The 22,053-nt window shown below is 44.4% G+C and overlaps 1 protein-coding gene and 1 long non-coding RNA gene across 8 annotated transcripts in view; one reads left to right on the top strand and one right to left on the bottom strand.

Annotated features, from left to right (window-relative positions):
* The first annotated feature begins 915 nt into the window (after positions 1–915).
* On the top strand, positions 916–8,896 carry LOC149341171 (uncharacterized). Its single transcript, XR_016282876.1, has 4 exons — positions 916–1,493; positions 2,266–2,356; positions 3,267–3,593; positions 5,587–8,896. It is a non-coding gene; the product is annotated as an uncharacterized LOC149341171 (long non-coding RNA).
* A 2,520-nt stretch (positions 8,897–11,416) lies between these two features.
* The window catches only part of Mccc1 (Methylcrotonoyl-CoA carboxylase 1), a 40,939-nt gene continuing 30,302 nt past the window's right edge, over positions 11,417–22,053 (bottom strand). For 5 of the 7 annotated variants that reach the window (XM_089543082.1, XM_089543081.1, XM_089543080.1 and 2 more), the window contains one exon: positions 11,417–19,213. The gene's annotated coding sequence lies outside the window, so the exon portion shown is untranslated. Of the gene's footprint in view, positions 19,214–21,197; positions 21,783–22,053 lie in introns of those variants that run through there. The other 2 variants (XM_089543085.1, XM_089543086.1) reach the window with 1 other exon arrangement.

Raw genomic sequence — 22,053 nt, 5'->3', positions numbered from 1 at the left:
AGTCACACGGGCAATCTAAATGTGTTTATGCTTAATCGCGGATACCAAACTTATCTGCGGTAATCTCGAATCACGGTTCGCCGTTGTCGCAAGGCCTGCCACCGTTCTTGGTTGCGGTGCAACGAAGTGACGCTGTGATCCGGCTAAACTTTATTGTTATCGTAAATAATGAGCCCTGGGATACGGGAACGTCAAAAATGAATCCGCCTTGAGGATCGCTGGCCTGTACAGAGTTGCTGGTAGGAGTAATAGCTGCATTACAAGCTTGTTTTACGTTCGCAGCCGCGTTGCAGCTGCCGCCGTTGCAGCGCGAGTGACCCTACCTGCTTGCACGCCAGCTCCGCTGCTAAGGCGTCGCTGAAATCGATCGTATATATTTCTTTTAATACGAAGCAATTAGGTTGTCAGTAAGGCAGCATTATAAGTAGAACATTCATTATAGCGCTGGTCAGTTCAAAAGCGCCGTCCACTGTGGCTTCGATACGAAACAAGTTAGGCCTAGCAACGACTAGGGAGTACAGAGCGCCGTCGTCCGCCGCGCTCGCGGGCGGCATCATTGCGGTAAGCTCGCGGAATCTGGTGCTGCGAGCGTTCCGAATTTGTCGCCTACTTTAACGATGCGGCAGGGACCGGACATTTTTCGGGGTAACGGCGGTAAAATGCGTAACTTGAGCGCCGCGGGACGTTGCTGTTACGCTGTTGCTGCGCCATCGGACGAGATCGAAGGCTGCATAAAAGCGCCGTCGCGCAGCACACTGCCTATTTTGATGCGTTGCTCTTGGAACGTGATTTAGTGCGAAGAAAGTAAGTTCTTGAAGCGGGCCAGCTCGTGCGCTCTTCGCAATCTTATCTTATCGGTTAACGTAAGCCGAGCTCGGTTCGCGATAAGCGCGTTTGGTGGCGTCGCGACCGGAGGGCGTATTCAGAGGAAGGTGATCCTCGTTGCGATTGGCCAACCGAGAATAGACGTCACTGCTCTACTCTACGTCACTCTGTGGGGACTTTTGGGGAACACTGCGCTTCAACCGACAGGGAAAATCTCAACTCTTCTTGAAAATCCTTGCTCAATATCCCAAGGTATCCCAAGGTGCATTTCTTGCTCGCTTGTTTTTTTATTTTTTTTGGAGACGGACACGTGCGATGGCGTTGCTTCAGCGGTTTGCGACAAGGCGTTCTTCAATACTAGTAATTTAAAAACACCCATCAAGGATATTCATGGGGAAGGACGCGGTTGTTCCTGCGACGCGTCTTTTCTTTTTGTCTTTCCTCTGATATCTCCTCTATCTGCACGCGGCAGCGGTGGTGGCTCGGCTCCAGCCAGTAGGCAGGCCCATGCAATTTCCTTTTCATCGTTCTCCCGGTCACAACAACAACATGTAGTAATGCACGGCCGTTCTTGTGCGACTTACGTCCGAAGCATTTTGTCGCCCTTCGCGACCTGCGACGGCACCACGACTTCGAGGAAGAGAATCTAGTCTTCGACTCTAATAAAGGTAAGAAACGAAGTCTGCATGCACGCACGCTGTGATTAAAGCAATAAAGGGCCAAAGCGGGATGCAGTCGCGCGCTTAGATTACCGATTGAAAAGTTGCAGTTTATTGACTTTTCGAGTGCGCGCATTTTAAGTTTGTAAACACAAAGCGCGTTCTTTTTTTTTATTTACGGGCTTACACTCACCTGGGGAAACTTGCACGTGGTTTTGTGCACAAAAACTTAGCGATGACATGCACGTTTTTTAAAGGCACCATGAAGATTTCAATGAGCTTAGTCTAGTGCAACAGATCTGCAGAGGTAGCCTTTGCGGGCATTCGAGTGAAATGTGAAACGTAACGTACTATGTAACCTTTGAAAGCCATGACTTGTCATAGTCATTTTGCACTTATTTGTAATGTAAGGTGTATAGTTTGTACAAAGTTTAGGTAGTCATAGTTTTGACTCCTAATCATTCTGAAGTGTAGCATGACTCAGCACTTTACTAGTAACATAAGGTGTGCAGAGTTTGTACAAAGTTGCGTAGTCATGCCTTGCACTCATGACTCGTCATTCTGCAACATAGCATGACTGTGCACTTTAATGCTTTGGCATTCTCGCTGGTAAGCAGTCTTGTGTGTGTCTGCAGAATTTTTTTTTTTGGTGTCCTAGCTCCTCCATAAGCAAAGTGACAAGCAGTGCACTCTCTTTCATATTTAAAGTGGCCACTGCAGGAAAAAAACTGGTCCTTGCAGCAGACTCGCTGCTACAGGCCTTGCTTATGCTTTGTTGCAGGCACCTGCAATGTCTCGACAGGACACACAACATTGTCGCGGCATGCACTGGCTTAGCAGCGCTGAAGCCATGGCAATCGCAACACGCAGAGGTGTGTAGGAAGAATGCCCAGCATTGTTCTGCCTTTAGAAGTCAACAGCGCTGACCTGAATTTGTGGTCAAAGGACAGGGCCATGTAAAAGGTTGCTGTGCAGGAATGAGTTTTTGCAGGGTGTAGTAAAATTGAAATACTTCCATGTAACAGTCCGTGTAATAACTTGACCTGAACTTAATAATTTTCTCCAAAAATTGTTCCCCATGCGCTATAGCAGGCAAAAAGTGACTGATAAATTTTTAACAATAAAAAAACTGGGAAATGCAGTTCTGCACTGCAGGCAAAAGGCTAAAAATTTGAAGCTAAATCTGTGATTGTCATGCGCACTTGGCAGAGCGCCAGTGCGCCAGTAGTAGTGCGAGAATACTGCATATGTGCCCACTCCATAGCACTTGCATTTTTCATTAGTGTATGTAAAAAGTACAAACTTTAATTTGGCCTTGCTTTTCAAAAAATAAAAGTAGTGTGATACACAAAAAATTGACTGAGAAGTTTTGCCGAAATTTTATAAACGTGCAAAAGCAGAATTTCATGAACATTGCCTTGTCTTGTTACTTTACTGTTGGCTTTCTAAGGATGCCTTATGCCGTTATTCATGTGCTATCATTGTGTACACGTTTTTATCAAAATGGAGCCCACCTTTGTTCACGCCTCAATTTTTAAAAATTTCTTTTTAGTCATGAGTGGTCATGGACTTATCATCATATGTTGGCATCGTGTCATAACTATGTTACAATGCTGCTGTGAGGCTGTGGTTGTTATGTCGCCGTTGCTATGCTCTTGGCACAAACCCACATACATCGCAGGATCTTGCTCGGGGTTTACCGTTCGGAATAGTGCTTTCACACTAATAATTAACTAATACTATGTGGAGTGCTTAGTTATGTTTACAATCTTTCCGTTTCAGGATTTTGTGCCTGGAAAGACAGAGAAGAAAGCAAAACTTGCTGCCATTTTATAGCTTCTACAGGAAAGAAGGAATGTGCACCAAGGGTTTTTAAACGCTACCTGCACTGCCACCGTTTCGGCTCGTACGAAGAGCTTCCTATAGAACAGTGCCAAAGGCAGGAAAAGGGGCAAGGAAGCTGCAAAATCGGCAAACACTGCTTTGCTACTCTAGAGGTCATGGAGAAAGAGGGCAAGGTATATGTAGTGTTTCAAAAGAAACACTACGGACACTTCAATGAGGCCTGCCACCAAAGGCTGTCCCAGGATGATGCCAGAGTGCTTGCAGGTTAGCCACTCCTCTTGTGCAAAGCATTTGTGCATGCTGTGTTGACTGTACCGGAATGTGAAAACGTTTAGAAGCTACACTCCACCAACCTTTCATAAATGGGAGACGAAAGTGCAATAGAAATGTATTTTCGGGGGAAGATATTGCTCATTAACTCGAGTGATCATTTCAATGATTTTTATTCTTCTGCGATGCATCTATGGCACAAAAGAGGTGGGACAACATGAAAATGCCTATTGTAAAGTGGGAGAAGGCATGTCCCACAAAACGAGGGGGCGGAAGAAGTTATAGTAGGGCACAGCTTAAGAACCCAGCGGTCAATGCCCCTCAAAGGAAGCCTGCCATCCAATGGCGTCGACCGATTCTCATGATGTCATGGTTAATCCTAGGGGGTAGCACTGCAGGAGGGTGGCAGATGAAAGGGGATTAGTTATGGCTTTAATTGGATTAACTGATGAAAATCAGCTGACGCCATTGACTGGGGGGGTCTTCTTTAAGGGCCATCTGCCACTTCGTTCTCGAGTTGTATCTCACTGTAGTGCAATTCACTTGAGCCTACTTGGTCGCATCGAAGGGTGAAAAACAATTGATCCACGGCACATTGCATGCACAGCACAGTCTGTACGAACTTCATGCCGTTTAGTTTAGAGATGCTTTGTGGAAGGGGTCCAGTCTTTCAAACTGAACATAATTAGGAATGTCATCTAGCACTGAACTACTTCAATGTCTGTTCTTTTGTTTTTCTGCTGGTTTCATTGACTATCCTAGGTCTGTCGCTCAATCGGCTGACGTTGAACTTCATCCGTAAGAAGTCGGCTTGAGCTCTATGAAACGTGTCTTGAATGACTGACAGTTGCACTCGATGCTAGCCTCTTTTTTTGGCTGCCTGTCAAAAGCGTAGGCATTTTGTTGCTGATCAAAGCAACGCCACCAGTCTAATGGTTGTATAAGGGCCATGTTTTTTTTCATAAGACAGATCGTCTGCAGTGAACTTTCATTAATTCGAATTATTTGGCTGTTTTGGCACTTCATCAGTAACGCTCGCAGGAACGGCTGTGGTTTGAGTGTTCAGCTACTAAACTGGAGTACCCGGGTTAGAACCCGGCTGCGGCAGCTGAGTTTCGATGGAGGCAAGAGGTGCCCACGTGCTGCGCAGTGTCAGTGCCCAAAGATCTCCAGGCGGTCGAAATTATTACGGAGCCCTCCACTACAGCACCTTTCTCTCTTGCTTCTTTCACTTCTTCTTTCCTTCATGGCATGGTTGAGGCAGTTACTGCACCATTTCCTTTCCTCAAAAACCACTAATATAAAACACAAGCCTGCACAAGAGTTGAAATCGCAAAAAAAACGAACAAGCAGCATTTATATTTCAGTTTATGTATGACTGGCATGCCCTCCAATTGTCTCTGACTTAGCAGCAGTCATTCAGGTATTGAAACTGAAACAGCATGAGAAAAATATTCACTTAGAAATTATTCACCTGGCATAAGTGAATGCTACATTGTGACTCGTGCACACTATTGTCTTGTGCAAACGTCCAAAGAAACAAAGATCGCGTTCAAAAATTTGGTGTCTCTACTCCTTTAAAGGTTGCTGTCAGGCGAATTGGTGCATTTTTTGAATATGCAGAATGAAATGGGACAGGATGAGAAGCACACGTCCTTATTCTTTTCTTGTCCACATTTTCAGTGCTGTTATATTCTGCATTTATAACACGCTGTATATAACTTCCCTGTTTTGCATTGCAGTATGCAAGTTTAAACACTCAAGCTCATAAAAATAAAGTCCATCTGGCTTTGAAACAACCATTTTGTCGTGTGCTTTGCAGTGCCACAAAAGTGAAATGAAAGTAAGATGAACTGTGTGTCACCTGTGAAAAGGAACAAAGTGCAAGACGAAGGAATCCGACCAGACGTATTTGTCACTTTATTACATCGCTGTAGGCAGATGAACCACCAGAGATGTTAACAGTTTTTTTCTGTACCATTTTCAGGCCGGTTAGCAGGAGTGCCAGAAAAAACCATTGTGCACAACATCCAAGCAGGTACAAGTGGATCAAGCCCACGGATGCAACTTGTGACCACTAAGGACCTCCGTAACATTGCAGATAAGTTTAGGATTGGCAAAACAGAGCAGAGAGATGCAGACAATTTTAAGAGTGTTGAATTATGGGTCGAAGAAAGGAGGGCAGAAAATGAGTCGCCACTGTTGTATTACAGGAAGAAGGGTGACCCCAACAGTCATGATGGTGACTTTGAGCTAGCATTAATGACGTTCCCACAACGAGAGCTCCTTTATGAAATGGGGGCAGCGAAACTGCATTGACTCCACCCATGGCATAAATAAGTACTAATTCCAACTGACAATCCTGCTTACAATTTCTCAAGATGCCTTTGGTATCCCGTGTGCCTACTTGATTTCAAAAAGGGTGAACACGGGCACTGTGGTGAGGTTTTTCGAGGCCATCAAAGAAAAAACACAATACCATGTCAGGCATTTATGTCTGATGATGCCCCTGTTTATGGCAGTGCATGGGAGCAGGTGATGGGTCCCTTGAGGAGTCGACTGCTTTGCAGCTGGCAGGTGCTACACAACTGGAGCACGCACCTGAATACAGTCACAAACAAGGACTGCAGGAGTACAACAAGGGACATGCTGCACACACTGATGAAGTGGACAGATGAGACTGACTCTCAACAGTTGCTCCCTGCACTTCTTGGTATCCACTCCAAAGAGCATCAGCTTAATTTCCTTTGGCTTCGTCAGAAATTTTGAGAAAACATACGCAATGAGGGCATGTCAGTGGGCTTACTGCTATAGGCAGTACATTGGATTAACAAAAAATAATCACTTGGAGTCAATGCACAAGGCACTGAAGTACTCTCACTTTGGTGGCTAGGTAAATGGGTGATTGAATACATTAATCAAAGTACTCTTCAATTTCACATCCGAGAAACTTTACAACAGGTGTCAAAGGAGGAGCAGACCACCGCAAATCTGCCCTATTTAGGAAGCATAAAGTGGGGATTGAGCTTTCTAAGTCCAGTACTGAGAGAGTGGGAGATGGCCAGTGGCATGTAAAGTCACAAAGTTTGGTGAACTTCAAGCACACAGTGGAAAGAACTAGCAAATCGTGCAGTGGCTGCGAGCTTCATAGTGAGCAGTGCAAGGCTTGCCACAACATGTACACATGTACGTGTTGACCATGCAACGCATGTGCACATGTGCAAGCACATGCATGCTGTTGCTATAATGGAGCTACACTCGTGCCAGATGCACAGCAGCCAGAAAGTAGCATCTGACTGTGCTGGCGTTTGTAGGCCCTGCCAGCTGAAGATGGCAGATTTCAGGTGAGGGATTAGGATTGTGTTATGAGCTAGTTGGCGGGCTATTCTGACAAAGTGCTTTAGCACAGCAAGCTCAAGACACAGCAGGGAAGAGGAGTGCCATTTGCTAATTTTCTTGAAGCCCACATGGTCATGAGAAAGGTGCGCCATCATATCCCATATCAAGCAGCACCATTGAGGGTACACTACAGGCCTCTGGTATTTCTTTTCTAGTCATTCCTTTTTCCCGAAACTTTCCTCCTAGGAATGGAGAACTCATCCCGCCATGGCGCCTCAGTGGCTCTGGCGTTCTTAGACTGCTTACCCGAAGGCTGTGGGTTTGATCCGGCCATGGCGGCCACATTTCAGTGGAGGCAAAATACAAAGATGGCCATGTGCTGTGCAAAGTCAGCGTGCATTAAAGGGCCCCAGGTGGTGTAAATTAATCCAGAGACCTCCATTATGGTGTCCCTCATAGCCCATGTGTCGCTTCCGAATGTTAAACACGACAATTAAGAAATTGAGATATTTCAGGCCCCTCATTCCCTACTCAGAATCTGCTTGTGTGAGTACGCCCTCTCTGGCACTGCTCAACAGGGAACTTCCGACAATTGGCAAACATTTTTCATCTTTGGGAAATTAGTGCACTCATTTTCTTGTTCATACCTGCCTTGCATTCACTATAATTTTATTTCTTCGTCATCCCTGCTTGATTTCATTTTGTCTGCATGTGATGCACTCAGAGAGGCATGCGCTCTTCAATAAAATTAGTATGAAGTGTCACTCCATGCTGCATTCCTCTTTGTTGCGTCGTGCTGTCACAGTGCACCACCCTTTTAGGACATCTTGAGAAAAACAGCGCTTGCAGACAAAGGACCAGAACAAGAAGGGCACAAAAAAAAAAACAGCGCAGTTGTGTGTCCTTCTCGTTCTGGTCCTTTGTCTGCAAGCGCTGTTTTTCTCAAGATGTACCCCAGCCAACTCGCCCAGCAACACACCTTGCCTTTTAGGACAGTTGACAATATGTGGTTCTACAGTTCCGCAATGCATATGAGAAAAAGTATTCTTGACAAAAGGCTAAGCCGTAGCTGTCATCTTGCACACTGAAAGCTGCAGCGCAAAACTACTATTCATCTTATTTTGCAAAGAGAATACTGCTGCAACAGAAAAACAGTATTACTCATTTTTCAGAGCATTGCTGGTGCAATTTGTGACACGAACTTATATTGCCATGGTAGAAACAGCCGTGAATAAGCCTTCCCTCACATGATAAAGCACTTCATAAATGAACTTGCTTGGCTCTTACACAGTGTCTCTCCACCAGCCTTCCGAGCAATGAGCCTTCTGTTGTGTGATGGGAACACTGTGCCAATTTTGTTGCCTAGAAATTCTAAAATGCCCCTATTTGTCGAGAAGGCAGCTTAGATGAAACATATAGTGCCCAGTTAATGTCATTTCCTTTTTACTCATTAATGAAAAATGCTTCAAAACCCAACTGCAACGAAATTATAATTTGGCTAGAATGCCTGTTAATGTTCTGGGTGTGTCATAAAACTAATTGCAACAAAGTTTCATGCTTCTGAGAAAACTGACTCTGTTGCTACAAGTGTTTAAAAAGCTGTGTAGTAGACAATGTGGCATGTCCATATAGGCAGATACGGATACCCGAGTGCCATACGGCCTCATGTCTGGCCCATTGGGAATGAACAGATTAAGGACAGTGTAGAGTGAAAGGCTAGGGGCTAAAATGTGGCTTGGCCGTCATGGGTATGGTGCTGTGGCAAAGTTCTTAGGAATTTGTTTCAATCCTGCAGATGCTGATTTCTGTTTCCATTCCAGGTTTCTGTACACCATATTTACTTAAATAATGGATGCATTTGCATAATAAATGCTTTCCCTACATCAATCATCAAAATCTGGGGAAAGTTCAACTGACCACACCATGTTTTACACCATGTAATAAATGCACCAAACTTACCATTCTAATTTTTTCCCACAAGAAACTGCATCCATGATGCAAGTAACTGCGGTATTACAGGTTACAGAATGAAGCACTGTCAGCCGTATTATGTGGCCGCAAGACTGCCTGGCACCATGTGAAGAGGAATGCTCCCAAGGCTCATCACATCACATTTACTCCAGTATCTAGATATGGCACCCGTTTCATCCTGCACGTCACATTCACCTCGGGCTGGTGATAGCCTGCCAGCTAGATTAAGAATGTCGCAAATAAAATGTCTACCTAACTGAAAACTGCGGTTGTATATATCGGAGATTTTTATTGACTTGTGGCAGTCTACATGGACAGGTTATGGTAATACAAGGCAGCCCATTATGCACAGCATATGAGTGCATAGGCGCCACAACTTCGCATCTTTTCTAAGGGTTCATGTTTTGCACTATTGGGTGTGACCCGACCCATCTCTCCACAATCCTCGCGTAATTAATAATAAAGTGCTCCTAATCCTTTTTTGACAGCCAAAATGTATTTTCCTAGGCATATTGGCAATCTGCAATTTGTATTTCTCCACAGATTTGGTACTTCTGAGAAGTTGGACGGTCATTTTTATAAATGATATATTTTTAATAAGCTAGCAGATACTATTCTTGATTTAAACATTTGCAGGCATATATACGCTGCCATTGTTTGCCTTGATAAATACCGTGTCCATTGTGTAATCATAGTACAAACACGTTAATTGATTCTAAAGGATGTTAATGCTGCTTAATTACGCCGTACAAGCCCAGCTGTGGCTTTGGAAAGCTGCCCTTCCTTGGACTCTGACATTAAATACAACTTGTACGTGGGAAAGACTAATCTTACTGTGAGTGTAACGACAAAATTAAACAAATTCCATTAGACGCTGGTATGATCCCGGCTGCGGCAGTTGTATTCCGATGGTGACACACTACAGGCCCAGATGCTGTGCGATGTCGGAGCACGTTAAGGGCCACTGTTGGTCGAAATTACTGGATCCCTCCACTGTGGCGCCCCTCGTAGCCTGAGTCGCTTTGGGACGTTAAACCCCATAAGCCAAAGTTAGCATTATGTTCCTGCCGGACCGAGCAGCCACTGACAGGGTAAGACTGTACGAATGGGTACCAGCAATCACTACGTGACACCCCCACTCCACTCACCCGATGAAATCCCATCCATCAGTGACACATCCACTCTCTCCACCCTTCGACTCAGATTTTCAACCGCTTGCCAACCGCCTCCTCCCGCCCTCTCTTCTTCCCTCTTCCCTGCAATTTCGTGAAGGTGGATTTCACTCCCTCCACTCTGTCACCTGAAGCTTCAGACCGACGGATTATTCCAACATAGGGGGTTCTGATGCTGATGCACTAAAATGATATTTTTGAAAGGCAGCTACAGTTTGTTACATGTTAAGGAGAAGGGTACTCGCTGCACCATGCAAAATGCGAGATCATTCCCTGGTGTGCACACACTGCATCACAAGGAAGTACATTTGGCACCTAAATTTAAATGTGCAGTATAGCGAGCAGTTAGCACCAGGTGCCATACACAGACACGAGCACAAAATGAACACGCTTATTACCAGGCCCTCTCTGTGCACTCTCCCTATACATAGTGCGAAGACTGCTTTTGAAGCTAAGGTTGGTCACATTACAAAGAAATAAAGACAGCATGAGCATGAGAACCGGACACGCAGCACTGACAGAAATCTCGATAGTCGGTGCTGTGTGTCTGGTTCCCGTGTCGTCCCTTTCTGTTCGGCGACCAACCTTAACTAGAACAAACAACTTGCCCGAACCCTTGCTTTTGAAGCATTGCACATTGCATGCAGTAAGTAGCACACAGTACAATGCACAGACTGAGCCATGTGTGTTATTGTATCAGCAGTAAACCACATGCAAAAAAAAAAAAAAATCGACAGCCAATAACTACAGTCGGTAAAGCGAAATTTGAGCGCAGCTCTTCACATATTTTAGTTTCGCAGTATGCTGAAGTAAACAATTCCAGAGAGCCACCTGCCCCGGCGAGAGGCAGTGATAGGTGACATTTCGCCCTGAGCACTTGGCTATCACATACTTTGTACACAAGTTCTGTCCCGCCTCATACGAACACCAAAACACTTTCTTGAATATCTTTTTCAATGAAGGCAAATACACTGGCTTACACAAACATCGAAATTACTTGCTATTACATCTTAATAAAGTGTTCAGTGTCACACTATTACGATGCTATATATCAATTTATGCATGCCAGCACATCATCTCTGGCTGCCAAAGATCTGACAAATCTTGCTTTTTGACAGTATGCGGGCACAGAGTCATTGATTGCACAGACCAAAATGACTATACCAGCAGAACGAGAACTCGGAGGATTACCTTAGAACTCATGTGCCTTTGAGAACATGTAGTGAACATGGCAACAATTTTATTTTTAAGGTGCGCCGCCCAGCGTATGCACATGCATGCGTTCAGTGCACTCTTTCTGCGCCATGAAGGACGACTCGGTCTCAAGAGCAGAAGTACACACTGCCAGTGCATTCCAGAACATTTAATTCAGATAGGTACTACATGAGACGTAAGCAACGTACCTATAGCGTTCGCACCGTGCAGCTTTATTGCTTCGCTCTGTCCCGAGCATTTCTCAGTCCACTGAGGTGGTTGCGAGCCACAGGTGGGTTAGTCTTGCGATTATTCTGCCGGCAATTGCTTCTCTCTGTGATCTAGCAGATCTACGCCACCTCGCACCCACAACAGTCGTCAACTGGTACTGTCGCCATTCGGTGTCCAGATCAGTGTCTTGAAGGATCGAAGGCGGGCTGGAAACGACATGCTGCAATGTTCTCCAACCCTTGCATCATGAGATAGTCAATGCGACGACATATCACAGCCCACACACTGCATCGTGATGATTATAACAAGAGTTATATGCACAGATATTTTCAGAATGAGCTGGAAACACCCAGATCAGGGACGCCAGTACTTGACGGCACGGGCTTGCGTCCTGCTCACTCACCTTTAGGGACGCATGGGAGGTAAACACGCATTCCATAGGCGGTCTACTGGTCACAAACAAAAAAGGGGCAAATTTAAAGAACTACACACGCCACAAACACGAGACACAGACGAATACTTCACTCGCAACAACCGCCGACCGCAATTCGAACGTACGTAAACAACCGCCATGTTGTTTTTTTTTTTCTTTGCTAACTGACTGTAGAGGGCGCTGTAAGAGCGCTAACATCATCATCATCGCGCGTTCCCTCAAAGAAAAGTAAATACAAATAACCGAAACCAGCAATAAACTAGAAAAAAGCATCAAAAGTTAAAAATTGCAACATAAATAAGAAAGTAATTTATCAACGCACTCATTCAAAGGAAACGCCAATAAAATTGATTCACAAAAATAAAACAAAATATAAATATGCATGTTTTCTCCTCCTCGGTTTTGACTAAAGCTATGACGTGCGACTATTTTTTGGCAGTTTTCTAAATCGGGACGCCCAGTGCGACCATAAGAAAATTAAGGCAAGAAAACTGAAAACGTAACAGGGGCACTGAAGGGTCAACATTGCATCGTCAACAATATGCACGCTTTCTCTCTTGTTGCTCATCCCAAGCTTGAATGCATGTCAATTTGCTGTTTCAAAGCATAAAGGTCTTCTATCATTGTAGCAGATTGAACCAAACCAAATGTACTGCTATGAACAAAGCGGTCGCGTAACTTTCACTTATGCAGCTCACTCTCACATTATTTGCTATTTGAGTTTAGTTTTAATGACATGAAGCAACCACAAGTACCATTATAAAAGGTATTTTTCATCAGAGCACTTCGGATGGACTAGAAGCCTTACTCCCAATAGTGTACAATAACGACATTCACACAAATCATGTGCGCAACAATGTTGAAACTGTGTGTGTCCACCTTACTTGAAACTGCAACGGATGCAAGACAGACAAAATTTTACCATTCAAAATCATACTGTGCCAAGGTATTGCTGCAATCTTGCCATTACAATCAAAAGGACTCATCAGCACATGCAAACATGAGAATTTTTTTCTTCACAGACATTTTGACACTACACTTAGTTCACTATTTATTTATTTCGTGTACCCTCAGGGCCAGAGGCATTATAGAGGGGAGTGGTTACAAAAATTTAAGAAAAAAAATGTACAGTGCAGCAAACTAATTAGTAATACAAAAATGATTGCTCCTAGTTATACATTATTAGCTGTTGGGTTCTTGGTGTGCTGGTTAATAGTATATAATACACAAAATACAGCGCAGCAATACAGTGAAAAACAAACAAACAAAATGCACGTACAAAAAACAACAAGAATATAGAATTAAAAAAATGATGATGCTCCTACTTATACAAAGTTTTCTAATGCTGTTTTGAAGCGTTGGTTGTCAGTAATGGTAGCGGTAGATGCAGGAAGGTGATTCCACTCAGCAGCTGTGCGCGGAAGAAATGACTGAAACATGGCATTGGTTTTGCAAAATGAAATTTAGTTCACTATTTATGCAACTTCCGTTTATTTACACGATGGACACGAATATTCACATGCACGCCAGTCTTAGCATGAGTGCCATGCGTACGTAATTGTTGATATGCATCCCGTCACATATTGTGTATTTGCACATACAAATACTCATGAAAACTCAACATGTGCTCAGCAATTACTGCAGCTTAAATGGTCAAGCACACAGAACACGTCAAAGTTATGGTATGGTATAGAATACGAGGTTTAATGTCCGAAGGCAACATGGGTTGTGAGGAACGCCATAGTGCAGCGCTACGGATTAATTTTGACCACATGGGGCTCTCTATCGAGCACTGATGTCACTCGGTACACAGGTGCCTAGCATTTCGCCTCCATTGACTGGCGGCTGCCGCAAATGGGATCGAACCCGTCCTTGGGATCAGCAGTCGAGCACCCTAACCACTTAGCCATCACGGCGGGGCGACGGCTGACCACATTATGCGCAACCAAAAGTCCAGGTCTCTGCTTCATGTCTTACATGTTGCCTAGGTATCGTCTACTTTTACTACATTTGCAATCTAAAAATTAACGATAGACAACTTCCCTACTCCATCTAAATTACTATAATTGTCCCATGCCCTTCTTGGTTTGCTACACACTTGAGCTTATAATTTTTGGCCAGTTTTACCAAGGTGTCATACAAGTGTAACAGCTGCCACAGTATGAACCGTGGATTCTAAGAGAAAAAAGAACTCCCAAATTTTGCACTACTTTGAACAAAAATATTCAGCCAATATATGCTCAACAGGCATACACCAATAACATTTCTACCGCAAAACCAGGCACACACCGTACCGAGGGCCAGTAATAGAAGATCACTGGCCGCCGTGGTGCCTCAGAGGTTATGGTGCTTGGCTGTTGACCCGAAAGACGTGGGTTCGATCCCGGCTGCAGCGGTCGCATTTCGATGGAGGCGAAATTCTATAGACGCCTACAAAAATTTTATTACTCACCCCTTGTCGTGCTAATATGCAGGTACCAATTATTTCTGTAACATACCTTTTATCATTTCTGCAATACCCGCTACTAGGTCTTCAAGAAAATAATAAACTGAAATAATAAACTGAAATGTAGCAAAGAGCTGATGGTTGTCTTTTCATAGTACATTCTTCACAGCAGCTCTGCTTCTGAAAGGAACACCTCATTCCTAGTGAACTCAACTAGTTTTCTTCCATTTTAATCAACATGAGGTCAGAGTACTCCAGTAACACTCTGATTCCTAATATGCTACACAAAGGTCTGCCACAAATATGTCATGGACTGCAACTCCTCTCTTTAATGGAGTCGAGAAACCAAATTTTTGGATGCACATTTCTCTTTACAGTGATGCACTAGACAATGCTGTACACAAGCTACCATGTGGATCTTAACTTTGTCAGCTAAATAATTTACATTTTTTTTCTCGTGTCATTTGGTTTCGGTTTTTAACAGCCGAATGACTGCTCTGAGGTCAGATACACGTTCAGGTCACATGAGGCATGCAAAAAGAGATATAATCCTTGCCTGTTCACTTTATGTGACTCCAACTCTTAGACAGGTTTGTGTACGAGTTGATGCAAATAAAAACGAACAAAGCTGCAACAATACTGCAGTCATCAAATGCCTCACATGACCTGAACGCATCCCTGACATCACAGTCGTCGTTCGGTTGTTTAAGCTAAAGCAGTGTGAGAGAAAAAATGCAATTATATATATATTGCCTCTTGTTGTCACAATGCATGCAGCTGTCTAATCTTTCTAAAGTACTGCGCATCATTCTAACTGAAAGAAACAACTAAAATTTTGTTGTCTCTACTCCTTTAATACCTACTGGGCCTTGACAATATAAAAAGCACCTAAACATATCAGCGAACTGAGCTGCCAACCTTCAAAAATGTATCCACAAGCTCTTTTCACATTGTGCTTTTAAATATGTTGCCTCATACTCGTGACATACATATGTTCTGACTGTGCACATTACAAAAACAGTAATTCAGGAACCAGCAGACCCACCCATTCAGCAGCATGGCAAGCGAAGAATTAAAATTAGAATGCAGCTAGAAAGAAAAGGCACACAGCTTATTCAGACCTTCTAATTTGAACACTTCAAACTTATGTGGCCAACTGTAAATGTTTCCTTACTGAAATCCCACACCCCTTTAGACATTTGCCATAAACCAGAGAAAAATTTGTCAAAATGCTTCCCTCTAAAAGGAATAACCAAATATAAGTAGACAAGCCATGTTTACATTTCATGCATTTTTAAGCTCTTCACTGTATGCAGAGAAGCATATCACATGCATGGCGTGTTGATGTTTGGTTTATGCTGCTTCTTCACTTTATATTGAAAGGTCATGGCAACTCTTCTTTTTGTGTGTGTGTCCATTGCCCCACAGAGCTGCCATCTATGGAGCAAGCTTATTTGCATTTAAAGGTCGCCTGCCTATAGTCACTGCTGAGTCCACACAAAACAGATTTTCCCCTCAAAACTGGCAACGTGCAGTAAAAGCAGGCGTGCAATTAATGTGACACCTCATACACTTCGTAATGATGCAGTGGCCTACATAAGGCCAAGCCAGCATGCTATTCATGTATGCGCACAAATTATATTCACTTATACAATGCTAATGTCAAAAAGAAACCATTCTAGCTACAAATGCTAGCACAAAGTTAATGCAGCGCATTACGGCATGCATGGCATCCAACGTCCCTGCACAACATACTTTTACTAATAAGGCTAAAACAGTGCACCTGCACAAGGATGAAGGAAGATGAGACAAGACACAGCAGCTTCCTTATGCAGGTGTGCTGTTTTCGCCTTATTATGTCATACCAACTTGCCCATCAGTCTAACTGCTGCAACAGAAAAAACAGCTGTGAAATTTGGAATCCATTCATGGCGTCTAGAAATTGAAGCTCAGAAAGTGCAAGAAACTGATAATCCGGAGTGTTTACGTTTCTCTCTGTGTTAAGTTTTACTTACCATGCAATAACCCAACATCGTTTCCAAACAAACTCAAGGGCCACACTGGCTACGCAGATGCTGAAAGCCTAAGTCAAGCCTCCCACTTCATCACAAACCACTACAGGAATGACAGAGCAAGCAAAACAAGTTTCGGCCTTGGCTAGCTTTATTCCAATGCTGGACGTTACAAGAAATACACCAAGAACCACACGTTCTACTTAATGAGTATAAAAACACTTCACCAAATAGATAAAAGAAAAGCAGCTTTCTAGATATTCAAAGGTTCGGTGGTGTGACCATACTACGACATTCGCTAAACGCCTATCAGTGAAGAAAGCGGCGTACGGATCATAGTTCATGTCTCTGCGCAACATGGGTGTCAACGCGAAGTAATCCATTACAGCTTGGCTAGTTGGTGGGTAGACACTGCAGGCATATTAAACATTAAGACAGAAGATGTGTTGTCCTTTCAAAGGCTAGCGTAGTACGTCCAGTCCGCCTTCCTTCCGTATTTTAATTTTTTTTTAGCATAGCTTGTCGCCGATGGGCACACATGCAGGTATCAGTACGTACAGGTCAGAATCAGTTACGCGCAACACAAGGAAACATAATTTTCGACACTCATCCAATGCTTCAAACCATTGCCTCCTTCTAGAGGAGGCAATGTTCAAACACGAGATACAATACCGAAAGGTGCCGAAGAGAACTGAAGTGACCTCAAATTCAGTCAAGCACCGCCTTGCAAAACGTCTCTAGGGGCTTCCGATATCATACCACGGCTGGAACAGGTCGCACTGCAAACTTGCATAATAAAGACCACACTAGGGCACTGGGGCACAAGTCCGGACGTTAGCGTGGTCAATATTACTCGCCATTGCACTAACCTTTCATGACTTTCACGCTACTCCACACGTCAATGAACCGCGCGGTTGTTGTTGTTGTTGTCCTCTAAATAATGGCGCGTACCCACTGCGGGGGATTGCCCAAGACCACGACCGGCTTTATTACTCGTAAAGCCGGTCGTGCCCAAGACACAGGCGGCAACAGCCATCGCAGCCATGTCAACAAACCACCGTGGCGTTGGTCACCGTGGCAACCGTGGAGACGCCAGCGACCTAGAAACTATGGCTAGGGACGTTTCAAAAATTTGCGACGCCATTTTTACCCAATTTTGCAACAAAAAGTACCCAGAAATGTACCTAAACAAACGCCATTTTGAAATGACGTCATTAAAAGTCACGTGACATGAGGATCGTCTTCCTCCATTTAGCCTTACGCCGTCGCGACAAGGGTAGTCTGAGCTGCAACTTGTTTGCGTTTTCGGGGCTCAAAAATTTGTAAAAAATTTACCCCGCGTAATGATCGCACCCCTAAATTTGCGTCAATTTTTTGAAAAAAAAAAAGTGCGATCATTATGCGAGCAAATACGGTAATTCCTGGGTTCTCGCAACCTTCTGAAGATTAAGAAAACTCCGCTAGACTGCCGGCAACGCGTAATGGTTCACAACATGCCTGGTACCTTTAGAATGTCTCAGAAAACAGCGAATATCCTCGCCTTTGGCGGGGAGATTCGATTTTGTCTGTTCCGGACCATTCTGCAGTTGTTCACCAAACAAATCTATCATGATGTGAATGATTTTATCAGGTTTCTTTTGGAACCACTGATAATTCAACCTTCGTATACTTGAAATGCTTGTTCCGGCCTTTTTAAGTCCCAAATAAAAAGATTTTTACTGCACTGCATTTCTACACATTGCGTCATTTTATTTAGTATGTTGTGGTAGGATGTGCAAGCAATGCAAATGTGACACAAGAACGCCTTGATGAAACAGTTTTGAAGCTCATGGTCTACGATTTTCTTTACATCGTTTTATTTCCCGATGGCAGGAGAAAACAGAATAATGTTCCTCATGAATGCAATGAACCAATGAGGGCTCAATCAAACGGGACTTTGTTTTCTCCCCTTCAAGAGGGACTGCCACAGAGACTCCTGCAGCCCATATACATCTTATGAGAGTGCAAGCACATCATTGGGCAAGCAATAATAAACAACTCATGTTCACCTCAATCAAACAGGAAGCCTTCAGAGGTCACCCTTGCATAGACTGTAAAAAGGGTTTTCCCACATGTAATGTTGAATAACAGCTAATTAACCTGTGAAAATTGGAGGCCATCTACGTGCCCTACATGCTGGACAGCTTAGCAGGTTTGCAGCACAATAGAGCACCACTGTGCTGCCTTCATCTGGCCAAGCTATTGAGAAATACAGCACACAAAAATAAGCGAAGCATGTTGCATGGTGAGAAGTGCAGACACCATCCCACACAAATACACCATGCTTCCTTATTCCTGTCGATAAAGGTCGCGCTCTGTAGACATGGCTGGGCTATTTTCTCTGCCCACAAGTGTTCATTGTGCACCCATGGCCGAGCTTTGCAGTGTTCAATGCACTGTCTAAATTTGGCATTGCCTTGGGCACTCTCTCTGCTGCTTTGTGATCCCTTGTCATTTGAGAGGCAATCTTCACTGGGCCCCACTAGCATGTACCATCCAAGCTGAAATGAAGGCACAGGCCTAATAGTGACAACGGGAGGCAGGCAGTAAGCCAGTGCATGCCCCAAAGAGCACGGCTTTATTCAGAGAACACATGCTGAACCAATCATCGGTAGCATATCCAAGAGAGCGAGGCAAGCATATCGTATCATAAACTATATAAATAAAATAAAACAGATGGCACAAACTTCTGCTCATAACAAATTAATCTCCACAAGCAGTAAGCTACGCCGGATGGCTTCTACCGGGCCTCAAATAAATGCATGCTGGATAAAATTCTGAAAAGAAAAATGAAAAAGATCTGTCATAAAAAGCACCATGGAAATCAAAATGTTATAATTTTTTTTTGGCAAGAATGAACACAAGGTGGCATGTTTACTCCTTCTCTGTATTGTGCTTCCCGGACATAGCAGCACTAGGCAACAAAATACGAATATCCCCCTACAGTCTACAAAAAAAAAAAGAAAATATGAACTACTTCTATCAGGAAGGTCTTACAATGTGACGATGTACCACATTAAAAGTACATTCGAAGCACAATCTATCATACATCAGTGAGGAGCCAATATTCTTGCCCTGACCATAAAATGAGACAAATTTCTACAAACCTGAGAGAATCGAATCGCTTAAAGGCCTACAGTAGTTGACTGATTTTTCAGACTCAAATAATTCAGATTTGCGGGATATTTTCATGGGCGTCCGGAGGGGGGGGCAAGGGGGGCGGCTGCACCCCCCTGGAAAATCACTCACTCGAAGCGTGAGTGATGGCCGCACGCCAGGGGCGGTGGTGCGCTCAGCCAAAAGGGTAAAAGCAGCCCCGCTTCCACGCTTTGGGTCACATCTGCGAAATGCAGCGTCCGGGCACGCGTCTTTACGCCGTTTTCAAACCACGTCATCGTTAGCTCTGTTGAAGGGCGACCTGTTGCAGACATGCAGCGGCACCGGCGAGCATGTGTTTCGAGCCGTCTTGAGATGGGTGTCTGTTTCTTTGATCTCTAGAGAGATAGCGACACGGAGGCAGACAGTGCACAGGGCATCTTCAGGAGGGAAGGACAAATTAGCCGTGTCCACCCCCGCTTTGTCGGGCTGCTCAGGGGTAAGCGGGCGATGAGTTGGCGCCGCCGCCGCTCGCTGTCTCCTCCGATCCGCGGGAGAGCGCAGTTCGGTAGAAGCGCCGCATTCAGAATCTTCGGCAAAGGGGATTAGCTGCTTTTGTTCACGGCGACGCAGTCTCCAGAGGCGCCCCCACATTCCTTGCGCCTTCTCCCAAAACCAGCGTCTTTGGTCAACGCAGCCCGATGGCGCCTGCCTGGCTCGCCTGTCACCTCTGGCTGGGCCTCAAACCACAACAGCGCCCGTGTACTGTGCGATGTCAGTGCATGGTAAAGAGACCCAGGTGGTCTACATTATCCGGAACTCTGTACTACTTTGTCCCTCATAGCCTGAGTCGTTTTGGGGCACTGAACCCCATAAAAACACACAAAACAAATTTTCCGACCGGAGTGGCGAGTGTCCCTTCCCCTTGGAAGTCGCGCGGAAGTAAACCCTTGCACGTGTGCTTCGGTGTTTTAGTGGCCGGTTGTCAACGAAGCTGAGAACAACCAAGACAGCAGACGAGAAAACGACGAGCGGCGAGCAGTGTGTGTGCGGTTGCTCGACTGTGCGGATGCGCGAGCAAGATGGAGCGAGGTGTATGAAGCTGCGAGCGTGCATTTATCTTGTAAATAAGTTTTCGTTGTATATATAGTAATCTTTTGTTTTCAACATACCCGTTCAACCGTTTTTCCAATCAATGTGTGTGATGAGTGTGCACCGAGAGCGTGTAATGAAGTACAGAAATGAATTTATCACCCGTGTAATCACGCAATTCGCCCAGAAAAATCCGAGGCGTCTACAGTTACTGTTCAAGGAAGACTGACTGAGTGACAGTAGTTGCGTGTTTGGGACGATATTGTGCTGTGTGCTGGTCATCAATCCGGGTGAGTCGAGAACCCGTATGCAGCAAGACTGAGCACTTTTCTCCACGAAGTGACAGTATCTTTTTGCATTTTTTATTAATTTTAATTGTTTCTTCGTTGATAAACTCCAATGTATCTCTCCTAGCCACGCTTTAATTTGCTGTTTGTAATTTTTATTTCATGTGTGTATTTCACTTATTTTTATTTATATATAAATAAATAAATTTACTCCGCAAATAGTGCCTTTTTGCTACGAACATACCCCCCCCCCCCCCCCCTCCGGCGCCAACAACCAATGGGGCCCCCCCCTGCAAAAAATTCTGCGGACGCCCTTGGATATTTTGGACATTACCAAGCAACCACCTCGTGCCTCATAAGAACGCATAGATATTCACGACCAATATTGTAAAAGTTAAATATTTTTGGACTAAAATAGACATCATCAATACTGAGGAGATTGACTGAACATTCGTATTTCGACCTAACAGTGATGCAAGTGGGCATAGCAGTCACAGCCAACTGACCCTCTGCAGCTGTGAAAGGCACTATCTTGAACTTAAATGGAGTCAATCGGGCAGACTGGTTTGGGTAGGCTTGGCTATTTGTTCGAGATTGTTGTCACTTGTGTTAATGGCACACCCTTTGTTGCCACCGAGGTGGCCTACAAAAAAACGCATGAGTGCATTGAAAACGGGACAGCGGCAACGTTCACCGCAGCTTAGAACCGCTGAACATGGTGTGGGGCAAATCGGAGTCCAACTGGAGGTGCTCGCTTCATCTCATTTCTTACCACGCGTGTCCCGACCATTGTTTCATCAAAAAATGCTCTGTTCTTTTTCCGTGCGGCGAGCTCGTGGCATGGCCTGCAGCAGCATTGCAGAGTCTGGCACTGGTGGTGTGAGGGAGTGCAGACATGATAAAAGCTTGACTATAGCTTAAATACAGTCTGATATTATCACTTGCAAACCGAGCAAAAGGGAAATGGCAAAGTTGTGACTTTTGATTTTTGCAGCAAAGTGATTTTCTCTTTAAGCTCACAAATTTTTCGGACCGTTCGATCGTTCCAACCATTTTTAAAGTATGAAAAATTGGCCAGCCAGTGTCGTAAAAAATGCCTAGTGTAAAATATTACACTCGAGATACAAGCGAGCAGGCCAGAA

Source organism: Amblyomma mixtum, chromosome 5 (genome assembly GCF_055824585.1).
Source record: "Amblyomma mixtum isolate Tamu chromosome 5, ASM5582458v1, whole genome shotgun sequence".
Classification (NCBI taxonomy): Eukaryota; Metazoa; Arthropoda; class Arachnida; order Ixodida; family Ixodidae; genus Amblyomma; species Amblyomma mixtum.
Note: the sequence above shows the minus strand (reverse complement) of the source record. Positions and strands in the feature narration are given on the sequence as shown.